This window comes from Bradysia coprophila (assembly GCF_014529535.1).
Source record: "Bradysia coprophila strain Holo2 chromosome IV unlocalized genomic scaffold, BU_Bcop_v1 contig_5, whole genome shotgun sequence".
In the NCBI taxonomy this organism is placed as follows: Eukaryota; Metazoa; Arthropoda; class Insecta; order Diptera; family Sciaridae; genus Bradysia; species Bradysia coprophila.
Window position 1 is genome coordinate 1,312,264 of NW_023503374.1, and position 12,872 is coordinate 1,325,135.

At 34.4% G+C, this 12,872-nt stretch overlaps 1 protein-coding gene and 1 long non-coding RNA gene across 6 annotated transcripts in view; both read right to left on the minus strand.

Annotated features, from left to right (window-relative positions):
• The window catches only part of LOC119071494 (mucin-5AC), a 131,637-nt gene that overhangs the window by 26,663 nt on the left and 92,102 nt on the right, over positions 1-12,872 (minus strand). The gene's annotated exons all lie outside the window — the stretch shown is intronic.
• LOC119071498 lies at positions 676-12,257 on the minus strand. The gene is made up of 4 exons (XR_005086672.1): positions 12,246-12,257; positions 10,771-10,775; positions 2,846-2,848; positions 676-822 (listed from the first exon to the last, which is right to left on the minus strand). It is a non-coding gene; the product is annotated as an uncharacterized LOC119071498 (long non-coding RNA).

A 12,872-nucleotide genomic window follows, 5' to 3' on the forward strand; every position in this document is an offset into this window, starting at 1 on the left:
TGTTGTTTTTTTTAGTTGATTTATTACAAAAATATTTTTTCGTCAAATTTCCTGCCATTATGATGATACGGTGATTTCACCTGCATACCTGTTAATTTCCATAAAGCCATAAATAAAAGTTTCCAAATTATTGCATTGCTCATCGCATTATTAGATTTACAAGTGCATCATAATACCAAAATTTCAGTTTTTTTTATCGTCTTATCTTAAAAGCATTCATAAGCGATTTACGAATTAAATAAAAATATTTTTTTTTGTATGTAAAATCAATGTCAGTAAAATAAATTAATAAAACGCCGAATTTTAACCGGTTTCGCCAATTCTCAGACATAAATTTAAAACAGAATTTTTGTGTTATATTTTAGCGTAAATAAATATTTATTTTGCTGGGCACCAATTTTTTCTTAACAAAAAATAAATTCGATGAGGAAGGTACGTAGCATTACGTAACTAATAAATAAACAAATTGATTAATTCGTTAAAAAAAACGATACCTCGGTATTACGAATTTGCATAATTCGTTCACCCAATACTTAAGGGTCGTTCATAAATCACGTAGTGACAGAGTGGGTATCGTTGTTTCGTGACAGAGTGACCATGTCAAACTAATGACGTAAAATCAACTCAAATAAGATTTTTACTTTATTAGTATTCTACTATTTTATTTGTTCCGAATCGTTCCACATGTTGTCAACAAAAGAAGAATAAAGAGAGTCGTTTCACTCATACGTCCGTGTGGAATTGAAGAAACGTAAAGACAAGCGCTACTTTTATGTGGTGGAATATGTGTGGGACAAATAAAACGAAAGAAGCAAACAAAACCTACGAAGGGGTCTTATTGAGTTTGCGTGACACTATTGTTGATGAGGAACTTCTATGACTATTTTTGTGTAATGTAATTTATGAACGACCCCTCACGCCGAGGTAATTCTTCAATGGATCGAAGAATCCTGAACAGGCAGAACTGAAGATGTTGTTGCATTATTAACATTTGAAACCAGGTTCCACTCGGGCGGGTCAGATCCCTTGACTGAAACTTTGTTCGATGTATTTTAGAATATTTAAAAATATTTCTAGTTTTTAAGGCGAATTTACTCTTTTACAGTGATAAACTTTCTAAATGACCGTCTTTGTCTAAATTTCATATTTATCTTACTTCTCTCATTTCTCTATATTCGTTTAAGAGATTTAGACGGTCATTTAGAAAGTTTATCGCTGTAGTATAAGTAACTAAGGTCATCATATGCTCTTCTCAACTCTTTTCCTGTGTAACTCACCTGAAACTCTTTTCAGGAGCAAATTTTGTTGAACTTCGAACTATTTTCACGAATCGATAAAACACTTTTTTAAAAGTTGATGAGTACACGATTCAGCAGAAGCTTTTGGATACAATTAATCCAAACATTACAAATGCGCAACACGGCTTCAAACCGAGACGTTCGGTAGAAACAAACTTGCTAAATCTTTCCATTGTAGCACACGAAGAATTATCAAGAAGAAAACAACTCGACATCTTCTATGGTGACTTTAAAAATGCATTTGGCAAACTTTGGCATCGAATCTTCATTTAAGAAAATGAAATGGTTTGGCATTAGTACCGCCAGGTGGCTTTTTGAATTTCTTGTTGGCCGGCTGTTCTGTTGTAATTGGTGATGTCAAATCTAGGACTTATACAGCAACTTCAGGTGTTCCTGCTAGAAGTATTCTTGGCCCAACATTGTTCCTGATTGGTGTTAATGACATTGTGGAGTGTGTGTCATTTGCACTTCCACTTCTATTTGCGGATGACATAAAATGTTCGTCGTCTGATTTAAGACAACTCCAAGCTGACATTGACAACGTTTTGAGATGGAGCGAACGGAACCGGCTTCCGTTTAACCTGAGGAAGTGCGAAGTAATCACAATAGCATGAATCAACGATCCGCATTACGTTACGTACTTCATGGAGGATCACGTCGTTGAAAGAAAGCAGGAAGTTCGAGATCTTGGCATCCCGGTCGATGTGAAGTTTACGCTTATCGCACAAATGGAAAGAAGTATAACCAGAGCGAGACAGTCAATGGGTTTTATTAAGTCTGTATCAAAAGGACAGTTTGGCACAAGAGCATTGGTGGTGCTGTATAATGCATACGTAAGGTCAAAACTGGAATTTGCGTCAGTTATTTGGGACCCGTACCAACAGAACTACAGCAATGACATCGAGTCAGTCCAAAAACAGTTTGTAATGTATGTTTTGGGAGACACAAACCGCATTCCGCCGTACAGACTGGAACCATACGAAGAGCGATGTAAGAAAGATCACAAATGCTCTAATGGCCTACGACTTGTATAACAAAAGAATCAATGATGTGAATATTGAGGCGAGACTCATCAGAAGACAGCAGCACCGATCGTTCAGGAATGAGAGACCACTGGCTGAAGTTATCTACGAAACGAACTATGGATATAATCAACCGTTGGCAAAAATAATCAGACTAGTGAACAAGTATAGTGGTCTTATGGTGTTAATGAATTTAAAGCGAGAGTGAAAGAAAAACTGAAGGAAGATGTCGAGGTTGTAGATGACGAACTTTTAAGTTGATTGGATTGATGTTTATGTGTTCACTTTGACTATAAGGACTGATTTCCCGAGTCGATGTTTTAATTTTTTAAAGTTTTGACTAGTAATTTAATGTTTGTAAAACTTGTAAAATTTGAATACAGCCGATATATTTCGACGGTGAATGAACGAAATTGAAAAAATTGACCTTTTAGGTTCGGGTAGTAGTTTGAGTTGTTTTTCTGTGTTAATGGGGTTTGAGTCCTAGATCATTCAATTTAATCAATCCGAAAGAAGCTGACCAACTCACTCCCCTAAAACTAGACATTACCATTAGTTTTATGTCGTAAAAGCTATATGTCGATTAATCGAAAACATTGTCATGTGCCCACAAAAAAGAAGTTTCACCTCGACAGACTGAAATATTTAGTTGCGATTTCTACTAGCGGTATGATTGTACAGCTTGTTCTAAAATTTTCACAAGCATTTTTATGACATGTTTTTGCAACATATTATCTCATCATCATTGTGACCTACACATATTTGACGCACTTAAAATTTATGTTACACCTTTCCGTGAATTATTAGATTTCAGTATGGTAACAACTTTTACGATTCACATTGTTTATTGTCATTTAAGCTGAGCCAAAAATATATTGTAAATTTATTCAAGAGTCTCCTTTTTAACCGTTGTGACATTTTAATTTAAAATTTATTGATTTATTATGCTTTGCGCCGACATTAAAACAAATAAAATAACAAACGAAATAATGATCAAAAGATTCAATTCCACTTATTATTAGCCCCGTACGAAGTACTGGGGGCTTATAAGATTAATATGCCGTTTGTAACATGTCGAATTGGAAGCAGCCAGTAAGGGCAAAGCATTTGGTTATGTTCATAGATGACAAATCCGCAATAAAAAAAATGTCCGTCCGTCCGTCCGTCCGTGACCCCTCTAGCTAGAGTAAATCACAACCTTTTTTCAAAATTCTTTTTTTCCCCGATTGGTATCGACAAAAGTAAGGTCAAGTTCGAAAATGGGCATGGTAGGGCCGGCCCTTCCAGAGCTAGGGCCCTATAGGTGTTTTTCAGTCTTTCGCCTATATCTACCGAAATACGCTCGCAATACCTGCTTGTGATATATCAAATGAAAGGTATTGACGAGTAGAACAAAGTTGCTGAACATTGTTTTTGGGTAAGATGCAATGTGGGCTTGTTGGGATGGCTCAAAGGTCGTTACTCGGCCCTAAGTGTTTTTTGCACATAAATCGAGTAAATCTCATCCGATTTTGCTAGATTTAGTTTTTGATGGAAGGTAATTGAATACCGCAAAGAACGTGGCGAAAAAAGTTTCAAATTCGGGCCCTTGGACTAAGGTCGCTACTCGGCCCTAAGTCGTTTTTGCACATAAATCGAATAAATCTCATCCGATTTTGCTAGTTTTTGTTTCATTTGAGAGATAATTGAATGCCGAATAGAATGATGGCGAAAAAAGTTTCAAATTTGGGCCCTTGGACTAAGGCCGCTACTCGGCCCTAAGTGTTTTTTGCACATAAATCGAGTAAATCTCATCCGATTTTGCTAGATTTAGTTTTTTATGGAAGGTAATTGAACACTGAAAAGAACGTGGCGAAAAAAGTTTCAAATTTGGGCCCTTGGACTAAGGCCGCTACTCGGCCCTAAGTGTTTTTTGCACATAAACCGAGTAAATCTCATCCGATTTTGCTAGATTTAGTTTTTTATGGAAGGTAATTGAACACTGAAAAGAACGTGGCGAAAAAAGTTTCAAATTTGGGCCCTTGGACTAAGGCCGCTACTCGGCCCTAAGTGTTTTTTGCACATAAATCGAGTAAATCTCATCCGATTTTGCTAGTTTTTGTTTCATTTGAGAGGTAATTGAATACCCAATGGAAAGTTGGCAAAAAATTTTGGGTTTCTAAAATAATATCGTAAATTGTTGGTTTTATTTGAGAGGTACTTCGTACGGGCTTTCGTAATTGCGCTATGCGTAATTTTAAAAATGAACACTTTCAGTAAATTTGACAATGCCCAACTTGACTTGCATTTTGGTAACAGACGGATTAGAGGGTTGTAGACGTATTAGGGTTCCGGGCTTATTAGGGCTACGGACGTATTATGGTTGCGGACGAAATAGGATTACGGGTTGTACGGGGCTAAGTCGCAGCAAACGCTCCGACTGTTCTGATGCCTTGTTATTCTGCATTTTTATTGGTAGTATTGTAGGATTTTGTACCTGGTACCGAAGTGAATGCAAAGACTATAATTTATTGAATCCGAGTCTTGATCGAACTCGTAAAAAATGTTTTCAATAAAATATGTTTCGTCTATCCGAAAACCGGAAATACAAAAGATTCAAAGAACAATCTTCTGTGTCTTTACGTAGCAGTAGACAAGTAGATGTACCAGTTCTAGTACTTTAACTAGCCATTAGTCTAGAAAATTAGACTTTTCGTGTGTATTTTGTGGATCCGAGGCGACGCCGAGTAAAAACAGGAAAACGACACTTTTCATCTTTATCCCGAGTTATGTATGGATTTTACATGCTTCTTTGTTTAAAGTCAATTTACTTTTCATCTCTAGAGTTGTAATACGCCCTTTTCGACCCTAGAGAAAACAAAAGTGTGTAAATTATATTACATCGACAGAGTATCCAAGCTGTATATTCAGGAAATCGTTCAAATATAATTACAACCGTGTTCGTTTCAGTTTATTTAAGTTTGGCACATAAACTAGTAAAAGGTGTTTGTTTAGTTTACATTAATTTGTTTCATAAATGAATGCACTTTGTTAAAACCATTACTCAAAAATAAAAAGTAAAGCAAAATGAACATCCATTTTTAATTGCAGAGCTAAGAAATTAAATATAAATGACAGTCCTTTAACTATGTAATGTACAAACATCATTCACGGTACATGTATTATTGCTACGTATAATTAAATACACAAACACAAAATTAAATATCGCTTCAAGTTAAAATGTTGAACTTTATTTTACACCACACACCGTGTCATTAAATGTGTCGGTTACAAAATGCTTTATTATATTAGAAATAGCCGCATTTTTCGCACAGTTTTTTATGATTTATGAAACATCGTGCCAGTGTACAGCTGGAAATGTTTTTCGAAAAAAATTTAATTGTATTTTGATTGGAGTTTTTTAACTTCAGTCTGAATATTCGCAGCAATTAGCCTCCTCCAAACCCAATCACTGAAGGTTATCTTGAGGACATTTCCATATTAACGTCGTTTTAATGGCGCGGCGAAACCTTACCTCAACATTTTGATTGAAAAATGAAATACTTGGGAACGCGGCTACGCCTCGGTAAGTAAATTTCACACAAGAAGTGACATTTCCATCATTAGAAACTAAATTTTTATTTGATGAAACTTTTCCCTACAACGAAAATCATCTCATCTTTTTTTTTGCGCATTTTCCTTTAATAAAATCATCTCATGAAAAAGATGTCGAAGATGCTTTCTCCAAAATGAATGCTGACGTTAATGCTGTATGCGCTTGGGCGTAGAATGGATTGATATTGAATGCTGGGAAGACTCAAGCTATCCTCTATTCGCGAACAACGCCGTGAGACGAGTGATGCCGGACGTTTTATTAATGGAATGCTAGTAAATTACTCTGACAATGTGTGCAATCTGGGATTGAAGATGGACGTTAATCAAAACTTCAATGCGGATGTGAACGATAGAAGTGCAAAGGTGTTCGCCAGATTGAGGAGCCTTTGGGCAAATCAACATGTTTTACCGCAACAAACTAGAGCTAGTCAAACCTCTATTCACTTACTGTGACACGGTATATTCGCTTTGTGTAAGGCATTGGAAGATATGACAGCATTGCCGAATATGTAAGTCTGTTAATGGTCTTCAAATTAGTTATCAATGAGGCGCCGGAAAACCTGACCAGCTGCATTCAAGTTTCAACGAGATAAAATCATTTGATAATTCCTGTTCATGGTACAAGCCAATACAACAAGTACAATTATAGTGTGCTTGGCTATTTGGAAATAGCATAACGAAAAAACTGACTTCTATCGATAACACCTGAAACAAGTGGAATTCATTGATTACGCCTGAATACGATTGTCGATTGGAATTCGAATTTCGAAAATTTCAAAATGAATATGAAGAGCTAAACCTTTATTTATAAAACAGAATGCAAGAGGTGAAGTGAAAGATTGTCTTGAAAATTGTTGGAACAAAAGAAGTAATAGATCCGATAACATAACACTCCTGGTGAGCTTGACGTCTGTTAAAATGTAAAATTTTCAATGGAAATCAGTGGTTTTCCAATGCACATGCAATAACGTCCCCACTCGTCCAAAATAAAACATTGGAAGCACGGACAAACAAAATAAATATTCCATTAAATCATAATGTGAAAATGTGGCCCGTGTCACTAGTCACAAAAGAATAGTAATTAGTGTCAGCTCCCAACACACTTTTTTCTTTAATTTAATATATTCATGTGGTACCTCTATTCGTATATCTCGTGCGGTATTCTTTTCAAAAATAAACATTTTTTCTGCTCGAAAATGATTGCTTCAACTGGGCGGGTTTAAAGGTGTTTTCAAATGTCTTATTAATTATAATTAACGAATTCCTTGATGAAATTTTTCTATCTTTCTGTTTTGTTTCTTTTTGTTGTTATCTGAATAAACGTTGCTTTTAATTCAAATTGTTTGTTGAACCTGAATGGAAAGGTCATGAAATGAAATTACATTTGAAATTAATTGTTTTAATGTGGCCAAAGACGTTTATTAAAAAAAAAAATCGAAAAAAAGTATAACAAAAGAAATAGCGAAACAATTAAAGAACTTTGATAAATACATCCCATCGTTCGGTATTGTACATAATATTAGAGCCAGTGCAATTGAAAAAGTAGTAACAGCGAGCGAAAGATATAAAAAAAATAATTTGATGCAATTCAACAATTTAGACATGTCTAAATATTGGAAAACAATAAAACGAAACGTCTGTGCGGTTTGAGTCGTTGCACAAACACAAAAGAACACTAAACAGCGCAAACGCCATTTGAACTTAGGGGCCATGACATACATAACATTTCGAATGAAACTGGCCAAAGCTAAGTCATATTATCGGTGCTTTTTCTGCAAAACGATCCATTATGTTTGCAGTGTAGCTTCACGAATTGAAATATCGTTAAGCTCTAAAGGAAAATGCCATGACAGGTTCCACGTGAGATCATGTACGTTTTCATCATTTTCAAAGTTTTTGAAATAATGTGGAAAGCATTTGACCGAATGAATGAATGAATGATCGAGGATTAGATGAATTTTACTAAGTTAACAGAGTAGAACTGAAACTAGAACTCGGTAATTTTTGCTGTTCCTTAGTAGCAAATTGAACGAACCTAAAACAATATCTTGACGGGTATATTGTTTCCAAGAAATATAATTTTCGAGTTGAGTAAACAAACACGTTTTGAATGTAAACTGCAAACGGTTTTGCTCCACATATTTTGTGCATTACTAGGGAACGAAGACATTTTTTTGTTTCAATATGTCATGAACTCATTCAAAACATTTTAATTTGAATTAAAATTCATGAGTTTTATTAGTGTAATCGAGATCAAAAATATCACGATAAATTGAGAAACGGTTACTTTTTGGTCAGAATGAAAAATTCCAAATCTCTTCAATAAAAATACACCGCCACTCCACGGCGACATATAATATCTGAACGAGAAAAAAAAATGTTTCAATTTTATGACTTCATTCAAATATATGCTGTGCTAAATTACATCAGAAAAATATCAGCTGCAACTGATACAATCGCAAGAGAGAGAGAAAAAAATAATCGATTTTCATCTGAGAAAACTAAAAACATCAATCGCGCGGATAATTCATTTCGACTTCAAATGTGGGCAATAAAATTACAAATTTGGTTTTATTGCAATGAATTAGTTGTCCATAACCGGGAGTTGAATAAATAAAGACAAAAAAGTGACCAAAATTTACAAAACAATTAGCAACTCTAATTAAGTGTATGTGTTGTGTTGTACACATGGCTGCTGGTAAAATGTTTACCGCGTTTGCAACAATCGTAAACATAGCACAAAAAAAGAGTCGGGTTTTTAAAGACTCTTTTTCTACGTACAAAATTGCACCATTAAGAAAACATATTTACGATGGGAACTGCTTTTCAATAGTTCGTTGTGTTACAAATATTAATGAAATTGAGTTGTTTTGTTTTATTATTGTACACATTTTGTAGTAAATGTGGTTCAGATATGTGTTGTATGTTTGAAATTCTTTGGATTTTTTAACATTTTTTTATTACACGAAGTTGATGTTATATTCTACATGTAATGTCTAAAAGCACATAGTATAATACAGTTTTTGCTTTTATTTTATCGTTCACTTTTTTGATAAAAGTTGAATAACAGCAATTACTGCATCATGGTTTTTTACGACGAGTGTTGCACAGATTTTATTAAAACGAAATGTAAATTTTAAACTTGCTACGGTGTAGGTTCATTGGACAGTAGACAAGAAAAGTAGGTAAGAAAAATCGCTCAAAAGTAAAGTTTTTCTGCTCAGATGCTGAATGCATAACCTGAAGAGATGAGGGATCACTCATAAATTACGTAACGTTTTTTCAGTGCTGTCATCAAAATTAAATTCTAATTAATTCGAGAAAGACGCGTCTCGTGAAGTTAAAACTAAGCTCAATCCGCCCTTTTAACTTTTATTTTGCTGGCCACTTATTTCTCAATTTATCTAAGATTTAATATCGAGCCAATAGAACCAAGCAATAGAAATCATTCACAGTGCTCTCTTACGGCGAGTATTTTTAAGTGTCAACCAGACTTTACTTAATTATGAATGATTCCTAACAGTTGTTTTGGAAGTATGCACAGGGCCTTGCATCTGATGCTTGATTCGCTTGATTATAAAGTTACAACTGAATAAAATACAAAAATGCCAACAAATCGATATTTATTAGCGTTGAAATCAAGCTGAACTCATTTCTGAACATTTTTTTCTTCAAATTGAACAAAAATGGAATTCTCATTCATCTATATTTGATGTAACGTTTAATTGAAATGGTGGAGCAAGCATTACGTCGTGTATAACATGAATATACTTGGGTCACGGTATGCAGTCAGTATACAGCAGAGAGAATGTTTATAAGAAAAAGAATTTGTGGGAGTTGGCCGGTGCGTGCTCTGTTAGACATTTGATTGCTTTGTCGTGGTCATTTTACGATTTGTCTTAATTTTGTGCTTATTGGTCGCATTATGTTGATTGGAATGTAAATTAGAGCTACCTTTTGAATGGATTTCATTGCTTTCCACTTCACTTCAGAAAATCGTGCAACGTTTTTCGATGCATGAATCACCGCTTTTCAGTTTCTGATTAAGTTTCGTTTACGATTACTTTTTTTTCAATTTTACCTTGACCGAAACGTTAAACCCGCTCTTCGATGTTTGTATAACATCCATGATCCACTGATCCAGCCATCAAAGCTGTTGATAATTTAATCAATTTTCGTGTAATCTTCATGCTACGCTGTCTTAAGAGACAGATTTGGTAAACATTTATGCAAATTATAAATATTTTCGACAAATTTATGACTTTGTAAGTCTTACTTTTGTATTGGTTTAAGTTTTAAAAAAAAATCTGTGTCACTGCACCGACTATATTATGCAAATATTCGCATTGACATACGCAGAACGGGTCACTTAATTTTATCTCATATTTCCATTTAAAATTTGAAATGGGTGAATAGAATACTGTTACCCTTTTCCAATGAGTGGTCAAGTAACTGTAGGTATTAATTTCAGAAATTTATATAAAAATCTGACAAGGGAAACTTTAACATTTCCGAATCACCATGGAACAGTTATCGAATCTACTACTTAATTTGATGTAACTATTTTTATTTAAAAATGTATTTTATGGTGCAGGGCGACGTAGCAAGTCATTATTATATTTCTACGTCATTGTTTGTATAATGTTGTTAAAATCGCGGAGGACAGGTAACATTAGACCATACCTGGTAGTATATGTTCATTGAATGAGACTACCCTTTAAACCTGATCAAAGAAAGGAAAATATTATCGAAGCGCCCTGTAGGCTTAGAAGCATTTAGTGTCGACATAGTCTCCAAACATCAAATTTTCATTTTAAAACTGTAAATTATTATAATGAATTTCTGGAGGTCATGACCAAAGCTATGCTATCTAGAAACCGTTCCAAGTTCGTTTAAACTGAATTTCCTTGATTTTTAAGTACTTACGTTTACCATTTGACAAACATTAAGATTGGTTATTGGTCAACAAACGCAAATTCTTACCTGTAAGAAAAACAAATATTTGTTTAGTAAAAATGTTGTTGGTGGTTTGACTAAAACGTTACGTTTTTATGTGAAATTAATTCAAATAAAATGTCTTCTTCTTCTTGTCGCCTTTTCCGTCTACTTCTAATACTAATATTCAGTTGTGTTAAACTTGTTTCAGTATTACTGACCGGAGTTTTAAGTACAAAATCTAGATTTTTTCCCGGAAAAGATGCTAAAATATGGTTTATGAAGCATTCAAGCGATTTTGTCATTAAACATTTAATCGTCCCAATATGGCATTCAATATTATCACGCAATGTGTTAACATTTCGCTAGTCATCAAATCGAACAGATCAATCTCACCGATAAAAAAACCAAATAAATTTACTTAATAGTGTTAGCACACAATCGCAACCCACAGACGTTATAACAAGAGTAAGGTACAACCAGTATTGTGGTTTACAACAGCGATTTTTCGTTTTTATATTATTATTTTTTCATTTCTTTAATTAATGTAACATCTGTGTGACGATCGCAATTCGTTCAAGTTTTTGAATGAAAAAAGAAAGAAACAAAATTAAATATGCAAAAAGCGATCATATCAACTTTTAAAATTATATGTAATCGTTAATGTACCAACGTATATGAGTACAATACGAGAAAGAACCATGCCCAATACGTCGCTTTGTACACTTTGTTTCGAGTGTAGCATCATGCAGTTTATTGTGCCATATATAAATTTCATCACAGCCCACAATTTTAAGATATGAGTTTTTCATCGGCGTTTAAATTTTTTTGGAATCGAATTATGAGTTTTAATTGTAAGATCTTTTGTTAGTGTAATTATATTGTGAATTTAAATCTGTAATTAAACATTACAGATAATGATTGAGCAACATGTTATTTATCAGATGTAAAAAAAAAGTTTATTTCTTTTCGTGTGATACACATTTTCGGTTGTATACGAATCGATCGATTTAATAGGGAGATTGGGATTTTAACTTAATACGTTGGCGTACGATTGAAAAATTGTAGGTAACATTTCAATTCAATTCAATTCAATTCATTTTACTAATCAAGGAACAAGAAGGAAATGAATCCTTATACAAATGTCCTTACGATTAAGCTTAAGATAACAATATTTACATTTGATATGGGTGACATCACATTAAAGACAATACACAGGAAGATAATTAGCAAAAAAAACACGATATATGGCATAGTTAAAATTAAAATTAAAATTAGGCGTTACTATAGCGATTCGGGAAAGACAAAACAAAAATGGCAAAAAGGATAATGGTAATCATCAAAATAAGGGCAAATACAATTCTCGATTGATCAAACACAGGGGCTCAAAGGACACAATCAAAACTTACGTGCATTTACGAACGAAAGAAATTACTAAAAAAAATATCGAAATACATTGAACTCTGTACCACGAGTCGAGCAGTAACCCGTCAGTCTGCAAGTCTACAAATGCATGCTAAGATAGTCGAGACAAGCTTTTCCAAATCCAGCAGCCGAGTTAATTCTCCTCACACTGACAGGCAACGAATTGTAATCAGAAACTGTTCTGACGAAAAACGAGCGATTATATTGTACAGTGAAAACATTACTACGTGACGAGCTTCCGCGAGTCAGCTTATCAAATAAATACGGCGGATTTTCTGATTTGACAATGCTATGTAACGCAGAGCAGCGCCGGTGTCTGATGAAGGTCATCAGAGAGCAACCAAAAATCTTATTTACATAATCTCGAGTACTGTCATAGCGTCTTAACCCATACACGAAGCGAACACAGGCAGAGAAAGCTCTTTCGAGTGACTTAACGTCAGCAGCGCTTAGGTTGGTAGAGTAAACACACTCGCCATACGTGAAAGCCGGCACGATGAGGGTCTTGACCAACATCAGGCGCATTTTCGTTGAGAAAAGGTGACCATTAGGCCAAAGGCTACGAAGCCTCGAGAACACGTTAGCGCATACCACTTTC